Source organism: Halictus rubicundus, chromosome 13, assembly GCF_050948215.1.
Source record: "Halictus rubicundus isolate RS-2024b chromosome 13, iyHalRubi1_principal, whole genome shotgun sequence".
Lineage (NCBI taxonomy): Eukaryota > Metazoa > Arthropoda > Insecta > Hymenoptera > Halictidae > Halictus > Halictus rubicundus.
The window spans coordinates 3,981,411-4,001,313 of record NC_135161.1 but is presented as its reverse complement, the minus strand read 5'-3'; the positions used below and the strand labels follow the sequence as shown (position 1 = coordinate 4,001,313).

The 19,903-nt window shown below is 41.4% G+C and overlaps 1 protein-coding gene across 3 annotated transcripts in view; it reads left to right on the top strand.

Annotated features, from left to right (window-relative positions):
• Machr-a (muscarinic Acetylcholine Receptor, A-type) overlaps window positions 1-19,903 on the top strand; it is a 96,978-nt gene that overhangs the window by 28,544 nt on the left and 48,531 nt on the right. For 2 of the 3 annotated variants that reach the window (XM_076799188.1, XM_076799186.1), the window contains exon 1: window positions 15,727-15,844. The gene's annotated coding sequence lies outside the window, so the exon portion shown is untranslated. Of the gene's footprint in view, window positions 1-6,602; window positions 6,729-15,726; window positions 15,845-19,903 lie in introns of those variants that run through there. The other variant, XM_076799187.1, reaches the window with a different exon arrangement.

Here is a 19,903-nt window from a genome sequence, read left to right as displayed (position 1 = left end):
TTTTTCCGCGCGTGGTATTGGAAAAACTAAAATTTTCTTGAATTTGTGCGCGTTTAACGAATTTTCTCGAGGTTAAAAAACGTTCGTACCACAATCTCTCTATTTTCCCATATTCTACAAAGTTGCAGCTTTCATTTAAAAACAATTTCATTGCTCTACCTCATTCCTATCGAAAGTTCCTTGATTTTGAATCCGATTTTGTGCCAATTGCCCACTGTGCAGCACCTCTAGCCGAGCCGCGCAGTGAAACCACATGGCCCTGATCTTAGCGACGGACACTTTCAGGCCCAGTTGACCCCGGGAGGCATGCCATCCCGCAGGACGCGGTCATACGCGAGGTTCCATAATAGCGGACCCAACACCGAACCCTGCAGGATCCCGCGCACGACGCTCCTGCGCACTATCCTGTACCGGCCGGGATACTCTATATCCCTGTCGAAGAGGTAGCTCCCGATCACCCTCCTAAGGTAGGGAGGCACCTGATAGGAGACCAGGGCCGCCCTTATCCTATTTCAGGGGATGGTGTTAAACGCATTGGCGACATCCAAGGATATACTCCTCCCTCCCTTTATACAGGCTTCCGAGAGAGCCTTCACCCGCCGAACCGTGTCGACGGTAGGAAGACCCTCTCGAAAGCCGAACTGCACCTCGCTCAGATCGAGGACCCCCTTCTCCGAAAGGTGCCGGAGGAGACGTCGCACGAGCACCCTCTCGAACAACTTTACCGCCTCGTCCAGCAAAAAAAATCGGCGGGTACCCGGAGGGTGAGTACCCCGGCTGTCCCAGGGTAAAATGAACATAAATATAAACATAGGTTTGGGGAGAGCGGCAGAGCCCCTCCTCGACCCTAAAGGGGAAATTTAGTCATTGCAAAAAATTAGAGTTTGTTATAATCATTCTAACAGTTTTCCGCAAATATCTTGCAAACCAAGGTTGTCTGATGGTAACACCGCTAGTAAGAAGTAGATAGACAGTTCTTTCGAGAAAAATAGCTTTCTCCAGTCACGTACACCATAACCCGTACCCAGTTGTTTGCATGCTTAGCTATCCTCGTAAGGACTTCAATTTCCTCGACTGGTCCTTACACCGGACTTAAAAGAATACACCGTATGCGTTACATATACCCCGCAAAGTCGGGATACTAAAACAGAAAATTGTTGAGTAAAGTTTCTTGCGAATATCTTATAAACTAAAGCCGACCGCCAAAAACTACAGGGAAATGTTGCTCAGAATGATGACCTTGATAGCATATCTATAGCTCATTGAAATCTGAGGGGACCCTATTCGACAAGTTCACAGAATTCTGATCAGAGAGGTCATCGACACACGTAGTTCATTTATGTTGTACTCATTTATTAACAAATTCATTAAAGTTGTGCAAATTTTTTGGTGCATATGTAATGTTTTATTTCTTTCTCTCTAGATGATGACACAAAAAGACTCTTTTAAAATGTTTCATCGACATTAAAATCATCACGAAAGTGTCTGTATTTCTCACTGTCGGTGAAACAAACGGTATCTACCATAAAAATTTTAAGCAAATGGGTATCAGGAGAGACTGCATATGTTTAATCCAACTCAAGCTCTCCCTTATTGAACATCAGGTCTCGCAGATATTCCTTCGACGCTCTTGTCAAATATAGCATAACTATATTTAGAAATTTTTATGATAGAGATAGTTCAGCCGAAAGGGGCACTGAGCAAAAAAAGACTTTGAAAAGAGGTTGTGAATCAAAAAAGGTTGCGAAAGTATTTTTCAGTTTAGCCCCGAGCTCCGATGCGAGGCCAACTGACACCACAATGGCCACGGGTCAAAGTTGAATGCCCTTCATCTAAAATCTCTTGTGTAGGTATCTATCGTTCGGTATTACTTTGCAAGTTACACATATGCAAGATATACGTATACACCGCCGGACAAAATTGTGAGCTTAATGCCTCTTTATTGTTACTTTGTTCAATAAATAACTACAAAAGATACAAATTCTCAAATATTTATTACGCAATAGAGTATATTTTGTTTGTTCACAGCCTTAGGTTATAATAAAATTATTCTAACAATGTAAAAAATCAACATTAAATTTATAAAAATAAATCGGATCCATTCAATTCGACGGGACTAAATCGTGAACACGTTCATGAACTTCAGCGAAACTGTGACGGTGGCAGCACTTTTAGTGACGTCAAAATCACGTGACTAACATTTGGGGAATCTGTGAGAATATATTATGTAATTAATATTTGAGAATGTTTTCTTTGTATTGTAGCTATCTATTGAACAAAATAAAGGTAAAAGTAATAAAAAAATTTATATTAACAGAATTGACTTCCAACAGCAATTTTTAAAAGATACGTCATCGATCGTGTCAAGCGAAATACACTGCCAAAAAAGTATAATTAGGTTTGACTTTCTACACTGTATTTCGAATTCGTGTAATATGAGAATTGGGGGTATGATATTGGAAAGAGTAACAAAATACTAAGTTGAAGTATAGTAATGAATTGCAAAAAACTAGTGAAACCCTTCGCTTTGAAAGGACACATTTTTTCGCGTACACGATAATGAAATTATTATACAAAAGTATATTATTAATTGGACACGGTAAAATTTGCGCTAGGTTTCTTGCTAATATTAAAGATGTTCTCGTTATAAATTTTTGAAAAATGATATCTGCAATTTTAAAATAACGACCGAAAACTACGAATTAATTTGTTAACAGTGGCAGTATTAGTAATCAGCTCGTTCTGATTCTTGAAAAAAATTACGCAAACGTATTTGTTTATACCGGCTACGATGTTTATTGGTCCAAAACCTGAAATGAGTCATTTCAACATCTCTACTAATACTAGTGTCAATGAAAAATAAAAATTTTCTTAGTACCAAAAATATTACACTTGAATGAAATGAATTAATGCGGTTTTCCCATAGTACCTAAGCTTCAACGCTTTTGTATTTGAAGAAAGTTCGAATACGTTTGGTGAGAAAGCAGTTTCTTTCGTTTAAAAATATCGTGTTTGTAAATTACATTTTATTTTCCACAGCGTGAGAAATAGAAAAAATAGATTTGAATCAGGCCATCAAAGATATTATTATGCAGCGTTCCCAATGAACCATAGTTAATCCTCTCCTAAGTCGGTATTTATAAAACGAAGAGAACTATCGCTTAACAAGGTTTACAGGCGCTTACGCGTGCGAGGACGAAACAATATCGGAAAATTATTTATAGCCTGAATAAGGAGAACTAATGTATCGCTATTGACGTGTAGGCATGCCATTTAATAATAAACCATGCTGTATCACTAGGAATACAAACTCGGAGGATACAGAGCTGTCAACTCTTCAAATAATAAATGTCTTTCGTACTCGTATATTATCAGTCCGGAGAATATCGATAACCGAAGGTTCGATTTTTTATACATTTAACATGTATAGAGCAGCTAGGATGAAGTAAGGGTGAGTAACCTAGTTCGAACTAGCGCGTGAGTTGACCCACCATATACGGGGTGTTTATTTGACAACTTTCCAGCCGAATATTTCGAAAAGTATGAAAGATATTGAAAAAGTGTAAAACGTGTCCAAGGATTTCGAGGGGAAAAGAGGGGGGCAGTATAAGTTTTTCATTTGGGTGGCATTTTCAAGGTCATTTGAAGGTCAACTTTGTTTTCTCAAATGGAAACCTATATTTTTTATTATGGGATCTTATTGTACGTAAAAAGACCAGAAATTTTCGTAGAATACTAAGTAAAAGTACTAAGTACTTCAAAGTACTAAGTTTAAATTTCTTATGTCCGGTAAACAGGACCAAAACCTCGGATTAAAATTTGGTTAATATTTCTTTTGCTTTTTACCAAAATCGTCCCGAAAAATTTTACGATATAGGAAAAGGTTGATAGTCAATCGTTTATCATAAATAATGCAAAATAAATTACAGAATTCCTGCAAATTAATAAAAAAACTTCCTAGCCCTCACTAAATATCAGGTAACTGGTACGTTTACCTAGTATTAATTGATTATGAATAGACTGCGGATTCCATGCATTTATGACAACAATGAGTAGATGTAATATGAAACAATGAACAAAAGAGTTTTTGGGACTCTGTCTTACTAAATATATTATACAAATAATGATTTCTTGAAAAAATGGTTTCATTCTTTCAATTCTTCTTCTCACTGTGTACTAGAGTGGCTCTTATTTTGGACATTTGAATTTTTTTTACGGTACCCCCAAGATTGTTCCAATTGATAAAAAAAGAAATCTGTGCAAAGTTTCAGCTCGATCGGAAAACGGGAAAACGTGCCTCTTGGCCCTTAAACATTAAAAAAATTAATTAAATGCTCATAAAATCGTTTTTATCGAATATCTTCTGAATTATTGCATGTATCGAAAAATATGTTGGACAAAACCTGTAGATCTAGACAGGCTGCGTCTTTTATATTGTGTTACTTCTTTTCGTAAAACAAACGGTTTTCGAAAAAATTGAGAAACATATTGGAACAAAATAAAAAATTTTTTTGAAATTTGGAAACTGAAGAGTATTTTCATTATCTTTTATCTTTTTTTACTATATATTAGCGAAAAATGTGTATTTTTATTTTAAACTTGCGGAACATGTTTTTTTAATTACATATTATTTTGCAGGAAATTGCGTACATTTTCTCTATTAGAAGTCAAAACAATTTTCAGGTTCCACTTTATCAAGGGTGGAGGTCTTATAAAGAGAACTACGTTACGCAAAAGCCCTCTAAAATGAACTGTTAAATAAATATGAACTAATCCGTAGAACGTTGTACGGGCAAGGCAAGCAATACGCCGCGTCTCGGCCGGGTGAGGCAAGCGACGCGATAACGCGTTGGTTGCCGAACAACGCAATGCTCGGTAGCCTCTCCCATCGGGCCGCAGCACAGTGTTGCAAACTATGGATAAAAATCGAAAAATTCACTGCTTTATATCGATTCAAAACTATGTTAAAACGTTTAAATAATCAGTTTCATGAAAAAAAGTTCAAAAAATTTAGTAGGAAATTAAGAGCCAAGAGTAGTCAAGCGACTTTTGCAGAGTCAGCAGAGAGGAAATGAAACGCTCACGCCCGGGATTTTATTGTCCCCGGTATAATGCTGCCCCCTAGTCTAATTTTTAGCCTGGACTTAGTCCAGTGGACTAGAACTTGCATCATCTTTTTAGCCTGGACCAGAACCTACAACATCTTTTTAGCCTGGACCAGAACCTGCATCATCTTACCTGCGTCAGTAGCAGCGGATTCCAAATAATGCCAGAGTGGATGCTACTTCTGTGTCAAAAGAGGGTCTTCTATGGAGGCTCTGATCCAGCCTAAAAGATGATGCAGGTTGTAATGCAGGCTAAAAAGATGTTGCAAGTTCTGGTCCAGGCTAAAAAATTGATGTAGGTTCTGTTCCAGGCTAAAAAGACGATACAGGTTCTGTTTCAGGCTAAAAAGATGATGCAGAAAAGTGGGGACACTAAAACCCCGAGCGTGAGCACTCTCATTTCCTCTCTCTAAACTTGTCACATTTTTTCTCTGTATTATCGATATTATGAATTCTGACGCCAGAAACGAGCTTCAAGTTTTTGACTTTATTTCGCAGAGAATCAAGCCAAAATATAGCTCAATTTGTAGCTGGAGATATTTTCTAGCGCGCGCTACTCTCGATTTCATTAAGAAAACTCATCCAATGGCATAAAAGTGCTTGGATTCCACGGCATGCGCATCGTTAATTTTTGGCCTACTTCTATCGCTTATATTACCAAATATCTGTATAATCTCGTCAGCTCACGACCAGCGCGCGCAAGATTGAACCTTCTTCTTTCGAATGAGCCCTTTCCCAGCGAAAAATATTCTCATATAAGGACGAAAAGTTGAGGCACTCGGTAATGGTTGTCGGTAATGTGGTTACTCTACCTTATCGCGAATCTACGAAGACCTGTCCCTTACGCCAGTCATTTATTTTTCCCGATCATTTCGACTCTCCGCGTCTCTTTCTTTTCCATGTGCTGTTCTTTTTTGCGTCCGAAACTTTAATCGTTCATTACACAAGTAAATATAATCATTAATTATATCATATTTGGTATCATTTTCATTCGAAAAATTCCACGAATATGTTGATGAAAGTCTCATGAAAAAATAATGAAAAATAAAGAACTTTTGTTATTGGATTAGTAGTGATCTCCCGGTCTCACACCGATATGCCCGTGTTTGCGTAGTGAACAGAGTTATGAGTGAAATTCCTCTTTCGCGACTATTTGCACGAACAAGAGGAACGTTCGTATCCCATCATGCACAGAGTCGTCGCTGGTGTCGCTAGAGGCGAATCGAGTCACATTTAGTAGTAGAAAGGATTTGAGGGGAATACAAGCCCGCCTGGCAACTCTGGTCGTGGCTAACCTGGTAATGGCATAGAGAGGGTAACTGTATTGCCCTCAATTTCCCCTGTCTGGCGACACTACCATACCGTCGCGAGAAAGCTGACAGTGTCCGGTTTCCTTTTGATCCCAAGTTGTATATGCGTTGCAACTTTTATCATAATTTTCAGCTACTGAAGAAAGTCTATTACATGCATATTTACGAAATGTTTACAATGTTACAGGGTCTTCATAAATGTTCAAAATGACTTCTTCCCGTTTCGCTTCATATGCTGACCTGTACAATCTAGGGCAAATTTGCGTCAGCTGTGGCAACAGTGCGCTGGATGTTATTACGGATTCCTTAAATGGTAATAAGTTCAAGTCATTGTATTCATTCAATTTTCTATTTCCTTTGCCTTTCTTATAGTTCTTTCGCAACACTTTTCGTTTGAATTAGGTCTTAACCGTTTGAGTCCCAAGCAGCGCGATCGCGCTCCTGACATTTTGTGTCGAAAAGTCCGAGTACAGTCACTGACTGTCGAAGTAGCGCGCTCAACTTTACTGACGCACTTACATCACATAGCTGCTTTTTTAAATGTAGATAATACAATTAAACATTTTGTATTTCATTGTTATTACACCGCTTAGGCCTCTTCGCAATCGATAAAGACAAACGCTATCGCGAGAACTCTGGGACTCAAACGGTTAAGAGGTATTCTTACGGCTCTAAAAAATTGAATTTATGTTCTTGCATTTGGTTAAATTTTACCTCAGGGAACCTGAAATTTTTAACTTTTTTAATGAAATCCCATACATTTTGGCGAGAAAATGTTGAAAATCCAAGTTTTAAAGGTAGGGATTCACTGGTTCAAAAACTATGCGTGTTCAAATTTAAGCGATTTTAAGCGTGTTCGACCGGTAAGGGCACCGCCATGTACTCAGCGTCGCGCGTCATCTAACGACCGAAGCCACTCGATGGCTACACAAGCACACGGTGATGTCGGTAACGTAGGCATGCAAACGTGGTCGGGCAGGCCTGACGGCTGACACTTTCCGCCCTCCAGCCTCTACACGAACCTAACCCCGCCCAACCTTCTTACAGTTCCGATCACTGGTCGATATCTAAGTACCAACATGGTGGCGCCCATGCCTGTCAAAAACGATTAAAATCGCTCAACTTTAAACACGAATAACTTTTGAACCAGTGAATTCCTAACCTTAAAACTTAAATTTTTGGCATGTTCTCGTCAAGTTCAACAGGATTAGGTTCAACAGGTATTTATATAAAAAAAGTAAAAAATTTCTGATTTCCTGAATTAAAGTTTAGCTTCCGTAGGTTTTGATATAAACTGTTTTTTATATGGTGGGGAGGGAATTACGAAGTTCTGGCACGTAAGAACTCTTATATTTACTAGCTAATACAGAAATGAGATCCGTGTGCTACATAATAGAGTACTCTAATTAGATTCCGATATGCTACAATTATTTCAACCAAGTTTATTGGTTTGAATTTTTTTTTTAGAGAACTGTATTTTCTTGCTACTAACTTACATAGAATTTTTGCCACTGTGTATTGATTTTATGAAGTTTCAAATATTTTATGTCATATTGTATTCAGTATTACGTGTACAGACCATCTTTTGTCGTTTTAAGTGTTATTAGCATTATTCCTTTACAACTTTATGTTTGTGGAAGTTTGATATTATACAGTATAAACGTATGTTATTTAAGATATAGAAGTATTCTTCAGCAGACAAATAAGGATGAAAAATGGTATAATTTAACTTGTTAACCGTGTAATTTTTTAATTTTAAACACTTACAAAAATATAATATAATCAAATAAAATTGAATAGCAATAAAAATTTTGCTTCGATAATATAGATACAATATAGGTTGTAATACTATTGTTAAGAGAAATAATTATTGACTCAATTAAAACCATTAAAAGTTACTGAAAAACAATAGCAAACAGAAGTGACAAGTTTATTCGTATCGCTCGATTAACAGGTTAACAGGTGCTGTTTAAGATTTATCGGTTCAAACCAATAGGAACAAACAGCACCAATCAGCATAATGAAAAGGAAGATGTATGTTGATGTAATTAATTCGTAAATAGAGGATAGTAGGTATTATAGGTGGACTCTAAGCCTTAGCGCCTCAGGAAGTGGGGTGTGGGGGCGGGGGCGATTTTGGGGGGAAGGTCACTCCTAAGCCCCCTCCTCCTTAAATTTCTGAGGCATCCTGGATTAACTTTAGAATGTAAAATTCGTGCATCGACCTTACCTGATTGTTTACAGTTTAAATTGTATCATTGTACTCATCATGAGTTAAGTGTACAAAAGGAAGTGCTCTTTAAAAGTTATTAATTTATGCGATATCTCAAGAAACACTTCAATGTGTATGACTTGCACTTATCGATCGATTTCGCAAATGTATTAATTGTAATGAACTAAAAATCACTAAAAATCTTGCACTAAAAATCATTCATAGGGAGATAGAATCTATAGTATTCATAGTACCTATTAATTTTTCTCCTCATATAGTCTTATAGTTTTCTATTCAGAGTCCAATTCTCTCTTCAGTCATAACATTGAAATTCATCCTTTACAATAAAGAAAGTTAAGGTTACTTTTATATCTCGACAAAAAAACAACATAGAAAAGAACTAATCATTAGACTGTATGCTACTCTTTAAATCATATAACTTTTATTTGAACCATTTTTCATATGTCAAATAGTTTACAAGTCATTTAGGTGGCAGACTTTTATCCGAATCACCCGGTATATAACTTGAGATCACCTTCTTAAATGTTTTCTCAAATTGACTACACAATATTTTCACTAAATTGTTTTAGGATAGCAGGTGGTAAATAATGTCTAGACCCGCGTGGTATATTAAATAAGTTTAATAACGATTATACAATGAGAAAACGCTAACACAACAACAATATATCAATACGAGAACAACGTAACACTCGATAATGCAGAGCGAGGAACGAAGCGTTGACTATGAAGGTTGCAAGCTTTATAGTTGTTTGGTTGAGGAACTTTTTGGTGGGCGAGTTGATGACATCCGAAAGACCGTTAATGAGGGGAAAATTCCACGTCTCTCAAGGGCACGGAGAAAGTTTCTTCCCCCCAAACAACGCATCTGGAAGACGTCACTGCCAAGGACTTTTTAAAGACCGAGCCAAAGTTCTGGCAATCGTCAATTTTACGACCAGTCCTTCGACCTCGGCCATCTATGGTACGAACTTGGAAAAGATAGAATTTCTGTATCGGTATCGCTGATTCTCTCCCAGAGTATGGAGTCGGGAGATCAGCCATCTTGGCCTGTTTGCGCTCGGTCATGCCAAGCCCACTTCTTCGCAGTCGCGTGAATTGTATGGATGTAGTCCGCCTGCCTTGCCTGTCTCATGCGCCAATATTCAATAAACGTTCTATCGTGGTAATCTCCGGTCTTAAATCTACGGTGATCCTGCCTCTGCCATCAATTGAATCCAACCGAGAAGTGTGGACCCTCGAGATTGTCTCTCCAGACGACTAACAATCCCACATATCTAACGGGCCCTGCCGTGGCGGATCAGATAGTACCGGAAAGGTGTTGACTGTTTGTCTATCTGCTGGCGAGCGTAGGTGGTAGTCGCCACAGAGAGTATCATAATCTGAACCAAAAAGTATCATCCACCTAACTTGGACGCCTCAAATATCTTGTTTAGTTTTTATGATAATGAAAAACTTTACAGGAAAACATAATTTGGTTTGGAAAGATCAATGTTGTTGTGGTGATAGCGGGGGTATTTTTCTTAGGGTCACAGGTTTTGAGACTTTAAGGTAGTCGATAATTTTTTTAATGGAAATTTTTTTCACCGTGGGGTAACAGTTAAGATCAGACCTAACCAAATAACTCATGACATCGTCAGCTTCACTCGTCTTCATTACGGATAGTTCAATACAATTTGTATAACCGCGAGAAAGTTAACTTCAACATGTATGCAAAATAGTGCCTTTCAAGCTCGATTAATTGTTCTAAACCACAGATCGACAAGACTGTGCACATTTCGGCCGATTTTCGAAGGCTACGCCTCCTTGACATAGTGGAATAGGTTCTACAAGGAATACCACTAACAAAAAAAAAACGCATTGACAATAGTACTTCCTCGGTAATGTAGAAATCTATTGATACGAGAGTCGTCCTAATACGCCACGCGCAGTTCACACAGTACGCGCCTGAGGTGGCTAGAGAACTAGAACCTCCAAGCTTTCGACAGCGCACAGACAGACGACTCCATGCTCCACCTTGCGCCGAGCCAGATTTTCAGTCGGAAGAACAACATGGCCACGACCGCTAAGAATAGCATCTCGACGGTACTAGCGTCGACGTCAAAATGTTTGCAGCCTTGGAAGTGCCCCTCTTGCGCCGGAGATCACAGCCTTAGGTACTGCGCAAAATTCAGGGCCCTGGCCCCGCCGATGAGGAACGAACGAGCTCAGCAGCTGAAGACACACAGACCAACTGCTTCGGCACAGACCATGACACTAGCAAGTGTCCCTCAAGCCAGAACTGCTTAACGTGCAGCGGACAACATCACACGCTCCTCCACCATGTCTTCGGGTATGAGTCTCTGATCGCGGCGACGAACAACGGATCGCGCCTATCCGCCCAAGCTTCATGCAATGGCCCCGAGGAACAGGGGCCTTTGCTACCGCGCGGATCAAATTGGAGACGCCTTCGGGAGACACCATCGAGGTCCGTGAGTTTCTGGACACCGGTTCGGACACTTCCTTCGTTCAGCTCTTGAGTGGCGCAGTCCCTCTGCTTGCCAAGGCGGGCGCTGCGAGTCGCCATTTCCGGCGTGGCGAACAGGAAACGGAAAGCGGAGTCGGTTCGTGGCCAAATCTCGAAAGATTCACGCTCGCGTGGATCTTATCCTGGGGGCCGACGTGTACGGCCGCCTCTTTCATGACGGTAGTCGCAACGGTTCAAGAGGCACACCGACGACCAAGCTTACTCCTTTTGGCAGGGTGTTTATGGGCCCCACAACTGGCAGCGCTGCCCCACCCGAGCCAGTGGTGCGCAGCCTCCACGGCCACATCGAGGACACCATTTTGGGTCCCTCGAAGTCAACGTTACTCAGGCCACAGCTTAACTGCGGACGCTGGCTGGTATCAGACTTCCTACTAGACTCGCGTGCAGCCTGCGGACGCGGATTGGCAACGGATCCTATGGCGCCTCCATCCGGATCACCGAATGCAGGATTACCGGCTCTTCACAGACACTTACGGCACGGACAGTGCACCTTTTATGACTTGGAGGGTGCTCGCCCAGCTGGCATCGGACGAAGCGGAATAATTTCCTGTAGGAGCAGCAGTAATCCAACGGCACAGCTATGTCGACCAGTCCCTGGAGTTAGGAATCAGGTCATCTCGATCTTCAAAGCGGGAGCGTTCGTTCTGAGCAAACCTCAGCAGGGACAGTCCTCATAACACCGGTCGTATCATTCCGCACCAGCGAGCTAGCATTTTGTGAGGCACTGCACGATTTAAAAATCGTCCGAACGTCTCTACTCCGCGTCGCTCGTCATGCTTTGATGGCCTCCGGAGCGCCGAAGGGGGCTCAAGGGAAGGGCGGGGAGTACTTCGATTTCTCCCGGAATTTGTCGAGCAATCGGCTCGAATAGAGTAGTATGCTAGAGAATGAATAAACAAAAATTTTTTTAGATTACAATTGGTTATAATGATACAAAAATTACAAAATGGCCTTTTCAACTTTTTTATCTGAACCTATAACGATAATTTAAAAAATGCGTTTTGTAGATTTCGGTAAGTAATATGCATACTGAAAGTTTCATCAAAATTGGTCAACTAGTCAAGGAATTTCGCCCTTATGTGATCATCCTTAAACGTTTGTAGCTAATTGCAACATTAACCAATTTCGAGAAAATGTGCAGTATGCATAAAAATTACCGAAATATACGAAATGCATGTTTTAAATTATCGTTTGTCACGTCACTTACTTTTCCGGACTCTCAACGGAGGGTTGGAACCGCAGACGTCACCGGATATTTACGGGCCAAAAGGCCGGGCCACGCACGGCCGCGCGATGCGCAGTCCACCCGGGACAAACGATTTCTCTCAGGCTCTTTTTGTACGCGAAGAACTTCGAGTTCCTCCATAAAGTTGGATGCCAGACACCCGGAGGTGTCACGCAAACGGTACTCGACGAACTTCTAATAGTTACAGACGAATTTGAGCCTGCGAGAATCGCGGGAAATCCTGGACAGCTCGCGAACGGGCGGTGGGTTCAACCTGGAATAGCGTGGGGCGTTCTCCGCGACGGGAAGGGTTATCACAAAAATGTTCGACACTAGATTATGGCTTTCAGATGAACTTAATCGAAACGTAAAATATTACAGCTGTTGGTGGAAGCCGATAGTGGTGAAATACAAGCCGTCCACGTTTCACAAAATCTAGCGGCAGATGGTCGACACGCCCGCGCGATTTTTCCCGTATAAACTTTTTACGCGTCGTAGACGGTGACGATCTCGATGTTCGAGGCTCTCGTGACGGGGCATTGTACGCGGTTTCCCTAACGAATTTAGGAGTATTACGCGGCTTTGCTGTTCCCTTAACTATAGAAGACACGATACAAGTTTTTCGGGGCGTCACATGGTGGAAACGTCTAAAAGATGGCGTGTTGTTTCTCCCACGAATTCACGGAATTCGTGTTGAACCCGACGACGTATGTACACCCGTCAAAGGACAGTTAACCGGCTCTCGCTATTCGACCGGGTTCGCATTTAGGTTAAACATCATCTTGGCAACCCAGAAATTTTTAACTTTTTTTATATGATCCTGTAGACCTTGCCGAGAAAATGCCAAAAATCGAAGTTTTAATGTTAGGCAATCACTGGTTCATAAATTATGCATCTTTAAAGTTGAGCAATTTTAACACGTTAAGCGTGGAGCTCGTATCTGTGGTCTTTCCGTTCACGCTGCGAGTAACCGCAAGTTTACGTCGAAACAGAAGTCACCTCTCCGAATCGACCGACGCGTCACTTAAATGATAAGCCGAGTGTCGGTCCTTGTGGACCGACGTCGCCTGAACGGAATGTTTGATGTCGGATCCCTGGGACCGAAGTAGCGCTTAACGTGTTAAGCGTTTTTGACAGGTGAGGGCGCCGCCATGCTGGTGAGTGCTCGGCGTCGCGCGTCATTTGACGAGCGAAACCGCTAGATGGGAGCACAAGCACGCGATTGTGGGGCCGGCGACACAGCCGCGCATGTGCCGCGCAGTAAGCGCTACTGCGCCTGCGCGGCCGGGCGATAGCGGCAACGAGCGCGTTGCCGACTCTTCCTTTCTCTTCTCGCGACGCCTCTTAACGAAAGCGGACGTGTTTTGTATACCGTGTATCCTGCGGCTTACTGCCGCAGGACCGTGCCGGGTTCTCCGTATATTGTTATCGCGACTCGTTCTGGAGTGTCGCGAGCTCTCATTCTGAGTTTGTTTAATAAACCTCGTTATTTCGGTCGTTACCCGACGTGTTTATTACTCGTGAGGAGTGGGTCTCACGTGCTTAACCTATATCCTCCTTGCCGCGACCACGTGGCGCGTCCATCTTGAACGCAGTCCGTCTGGACATTTATTTCGTGCGTTCTCGCCAGAGAACGCGTGGCCTCCGGCCACTGGTGACCCCAATCTCTCGTGTGTTACGGGATCTATGTTCCTAGTCCCCACGACCGTGGAGGACCGTCGGAACTCATCAGTGCGTACATCTGTACGCCTCCACCATTAAAATCCCCACACGATGTGTGGGGAACATAGGGAATTAGTCCCAAATTCCCCAACCGCTATCCGGCGACGAAGTTGGTAGCACCGGCTACCAACCGTCGCGCGCGCTACCGCGCGAATCGCTGGACAGAGAGTATATCGGCACCGACGAGCGCAGACGTACGTGAAACTCTATCGTTTAGTATTACCGGGTCAGCACGTGGCGACGAGCAGTGATTCCGTCGAATCACCCGCGAGGTCTATGCGTAATTATTACGCCTCGTGTGTTGTAAGCTCAGTGAGCACCGTGAAACGAAATAAACAGTTGGGAACGTTCGTTCACCTGTCAACGGGAATCGCGTGGAATTCATTCTTCCATTACCACACGTCCTGCATCCGAGGAGTAAAGCAGTTGCCGTTGGAAACTGCGGTCTTCGGTCTCCTGTCCTAGAAGCGACATATACTGTGCGTTATACCATAGGGTATAACGCGTTGGGTCGGTGGCACACCCCCCGACCGCCCTACAGATGATATCGATGACGTGGATTTGCAAGCATGGTCCTCCCCCCCTCGCCAACCCAATTCCAACAAACTTGGATTATACCTTCTTTTTGAGATCCCGTAGACGATTTTCTATATTTTAATTACTGTTCGATGATAGCTTATCTCAGAACAAAACTCATTACCGATAGGACATCGAAAACGACCAATCCATGAACGGAAGCACTTTTATATGGTTTCATTGCCACACGATGTACCCTACAATTCTCAAATTCTCGCAACAACCCGAATTCGCGAGCCCAAACAGCTGCAGCTTCGTTAGAAGGAGGCAAACTCGAAAAGTTAAACACTACGTTCGCCGTTTTCATAACAATTAAGAAATACTTTGAAATCGAGTAGCCACTATACATTATAGACATCATCGCGTGCTTGTACGGCGCGCGATGTTGACTGCATGCCCACATGGCTGCGCCCTTACCTGTCAAGAACGCTTAAAGTGGTTCAACTTTAAATACACATAACTTTTGAACCAATAAATTCTTAACGTTAAAACTTTACGGGATTATATTGAAAAAGGTAAAAACTTATATATAACATATATAACTATTTTTATATATAACATATAGTATTTAAATAATTTTTATTCAAAGATTAAAATCAGTCACTCTGCATTTTACTATGTATAAAATGAGAAATTTATGAGTTGAAATACTTTCTAATGTAAATCATTTAAAATACGTTTCGTATTTTAAATTAAGACATCTTAAATGTAAATAATTATTTGCATTTTTATTTTATTGAAATCTTTGTGTTTAAAAATATTCTGAATTTGTAATATTCCCTTATACTATTTATGAGTTACGCGTGCCTTTTGTTCTCTCCAATAATATAAAAGACAATGTTTATGGAACAATGGTAGTCTTTACAAATGTTAGTCATGGTGTAGGCAGCACTGTGGCAACATCGGAAACTCTCGAGTCGATCTCTTAGCCAGCTTCTTTCATATTGTATAACAAAATATAATATAACCAAATGTTTGTATTTATTTACAGTCTGCTTTCTTCTTGAGATACAAATCATTGAATTTTCAGGGTCCAACTTTCCACGCGTGCTGTATGAACTCCAGGCGGCAGAGCGCGCAGTAGAAAAAAGACAGTTTTACACATAGAAAACATGCGTAGATGCACAATTACCTGCAAAAATATTAACAGTAAGTTTGTTAATATATTTTTCAGACTAGTATTATCATTGCTTTTACAAAACTGTATGTTTGTGATCAATGAAACTTTCATAAAGCAGTAGTGCGCGATTAAATTAGCACAAGATGTATACGGTTAAATTTACATGAGTCAGTCCCACACTCTTCTCCGACAATTCCCTTGCCAGTGTTTTGAGCTCGGCGAAACTACCTCAGTAGACAAGGATGTGACGAAGGAGGTAGTGCTGCTTCAGCGGACTGTCCGGGGTTCCAGAGCCTCGGAGAGAGAGAGAACACCTGAGTCTCGGTATCAACAATGGTTGTCTTTAATTCTATGATGTTACATCTACTATGAAAAACGTTGCAATGCGGCGGAGTTATGACAGCGGCGACTCTGTACAAGTTTACAATACTAGACTCGGTGGCTTACGACTATGGTTGATATTGGCGGCGCTTCGGGTCGCAGTGGCGGGGGATGATCGGGAGACCCGAGACTCTCCCCTCCCCCCGCATCGGTGGATGCCAGTGACTCTTGCCCCTCGAGTGGTGGACAGTGGGAGACGGACGGCCGATGCCTTTCTCGATTGCCTCGTAATCGAATACATTCCGCGGTGTACTTGGGAGACTCGTTGCTTTGACTAGACCGGCTTGGTGTCAGGCAGGAATTCTTGTACTCACTCGCACCCACTTTCACTCACGAGAAGCCACCTCGCGACCGGGAAGGATGACAGCCCGAGAAACGTTCTCGCGGCGCGCTCGCTGGCGAGCGGGAGTGGGGCGACGGTAGACGCGGTAGTCAGAAGGTGAAGCCTCGCGCCTGTGACGTAATCGTCATAAGGATAGAGAACGGATACAATGTATGCAATGCCATGACTAGAAAAGCAAATTTTGAAATTTTGTTTCAATAATTGTCATCTTCCCTTTATAATCGTAGCACCAATGGATGCCCGAGATTCTTCCGATTAAAATGAGTCCATACATGAGTCAAATCCATTGTTGGGTAAAATGGTGCAATATTATCTTCGTAACTGCGCGAAGGTCTCTACCGCAACTGCCAAAAATTTATCCCCACCGCTGGAGGAACTGGGGCCCTTTTTTTTCGTGGGAAAATGCTTTACGCATACCCCGACTCCGTGGGGGGAGTCGGGGTTATGTGGGACTGCCCTTGGGGGAAATCCCCAAGGGGTACCCACTAAAAACCCACGCCCACCTAAGCTAAATGGGAGGTGCCTGGATCACGCGAGTACTCAACAGGACACCTCCCAGCTATCATCATACCCCGGGGGAGGGGTTAACCTCCCCCACTTCCTACGCTATAAGACCCCGGGCGGAGGGACCCGCCCGGTGTCCCCATCCCTGGAGCCTTCGGATTGGGCTTCCCGAGCCCCAGCTCGGTCCACCCACAGCTCCCGGAAGGAACTGGGGCCCTTGGAACTAGTCAAGTGGTAATCACGCTCGACGATCGAGCCAGCGAGGGGTCGAGTATCGGTGAGACTCAGGCTAATGCAAGAAAAGCAAAAGATTGCAACTTTTCTAATTTTTTATTTTATTTTTATGAAACTTCTACCATCGTATCCGTCTCGTTATTCTAATTAAATTGATACCAACACGATACAATACGATTATAATTATTCACGTAATAAGCGATTAAAGTTGCGGGCGTGAAAAAGGACAGCGAACGGAAAAAAAGAGAAGCAGAGAGTCAAAGCGTCGAACTTCCGTCCCTCTTTCTTTTTCAATCGCTAACCTTCTCTACGTTCGGCACAATACCCATAATTTAGCACCTCTACTAGAATTGTCGCTCAGCAGACCCGACGCGACGATACGACAGTCACGGAGATACTACTGTATTTTAAATAAAAAATAAATATATTTTCTACGATTGTTTGTTAAATTGTCGTTACATTGATTTCATAATCATTTACTTGCACATTAATGGAAATACTACCTGTATTTATGTATAGTCAGTGGCGTTAATATTTGGACACTTTTGAAAAAACAATAACTTTTTTAATACTGGACTATACGGCCAACAATTGATACTCCAGAGTTTGTTGGGTTACTGATTATAAATCTAGCGTCAAAACTGTGGATGTGTAACTAACAAAATTTTGGATTTCCTTGAAAATTAGTACTCCAATATTTTCGAGTCGCTGAATATGCAATTGATAACATAATTACAGAAAACAAAATAGTGGATGTATAACTCAAAAAATTATTCTTAATATTCGTATTTACTGTTTGAATATACACTTTTTCACACACTCAAGAAGATAGATTTATATTTAGTTAGAAAAATTAATAAAAAAGATGATATTTTTTAAGATATTATGTAAACAAATAATGATACTTAAACGCTGTTATCACATATGTATTCCTTACACATAAAAAGTACACTCCTTTACCACTTAAACTATTCCTCTACATCTAATAGTTCCCCAAATATTCGGTAAAATATGTTTTTGACCTCCAATTTCGAAGGTTGTTTTTATCCCTTCAATGTGGACGATCATCGTAAAAAAAATATTCGGGTTAACTTCATCTTGACAACTCAGACATTTTTAACTTTTTTTACACAATCCTGTAGATCTTAACGAGAAATTGCCAAAAATCCAAATTTGAATGTGAGGAATTCGCTGATTCAAAAGTTATGCGTGTTTAAAGTTAAGAAATATTAAATGTTTTTGAAAGACAAGGGCGCCACCATATTGGTATGTACTCAGATATCGTCCAATAAGCGGAACCGCGAGAAGGTTGGTCAGGGTTAGGTTTGATAATGTAGAGGGGGTGAAGAGGGCACGACCACGTTTGCAAATCTACGTTATCGACATCACGTAGGATTAGGACTAGTGAGTAACTAGGCTGCGGCCTACAACCGCCAGGAAATCACCACTGCGTATGTACGGTACAAAAGCTTTATTTAGACGTGTGTCTATTATCAAGGATAATACAGAAGTGCTAAAAGGCAGCAAATCTACCGCGACTCTTTGACCACGCAGAGTCTAGAGAGGCGGCTCTCTCTTGCCGCTCGCGTGTGGCTAATGCCGTCAACACTAGCGCCACGGCAAGGTGTGGAAACGCATGCAGCCCCTACAACCGTGTGCTTATGCTCTCATCTAGCGACTCCGCTCGTTAGACGACGTGCGACGGTTAGTACACACCAACATGGCGGCGCCCATACTTGTCAAAAACGCTGGATTGCGCTCAACTCGCGTATAACTTTTGAATGAGTAAACTCCGCGCTTTGCAGCTTGCATTTTTAGAGTTTTCTCGTCAAAATCTACAGAATTGTATAAAGAAAGTAAAAAAATTTTGGTCCCAGAAGGTGAAGTTTAACCGGTCCTTCTCCCAAGTTATAAGCGAAAGGAACGCGGTACGGTAGAGTAAATTGATACCCTTTGCATTGATCAACTAAATATTTTGTACATATTTTTCTAAAACTTTCTAGTACAATATGTAAAGAGGAGAATTCAAAAAATATTGTCGCATACTATTATTTACGAATTGATACAAACACAAATTGTAGGAAGGAGAAACCGGAAAATGTATCAACTTGTCCCAGCCTCCCTACTTAGTACTAGACTACGGATCTTTATTGAAAATAAAATGATACGTTACACTATAAATATTACAGATAATATCATCGTTTTTTCGCCTATTTATTATTGTTATAAGTGCATGAAATCCGAAGTCTACTTAGTACATATGTATGTATTTATCATACTTTTTGCAACAGTTCGACATGTGTTATTTAAAATTCAGACAAAAGAAATCACTATGGCATTTCATTTAAAAATATGGAGAGGGTTCTTTTTCCCCTCTCCCCAAATTGCCATCTTAGATAGGAAGGGCTACATCTGAAGCACTCCTTGTTAGTTCGTACACCGAGTTCTAGAAACTTATCCTATTTATTAAAAATTGAAGAAGATTTGTGCATAACGTGTAACTCTGCATGACCTGAAATAGCCTGGTATTGATGGAATAACCGTGAAGGGAGTGATTCTACACTAGAACATAAGTCGAAAATGTAGAATAAAATTTTTTCATACGATGCTTCGTTTTCGAGAAAAT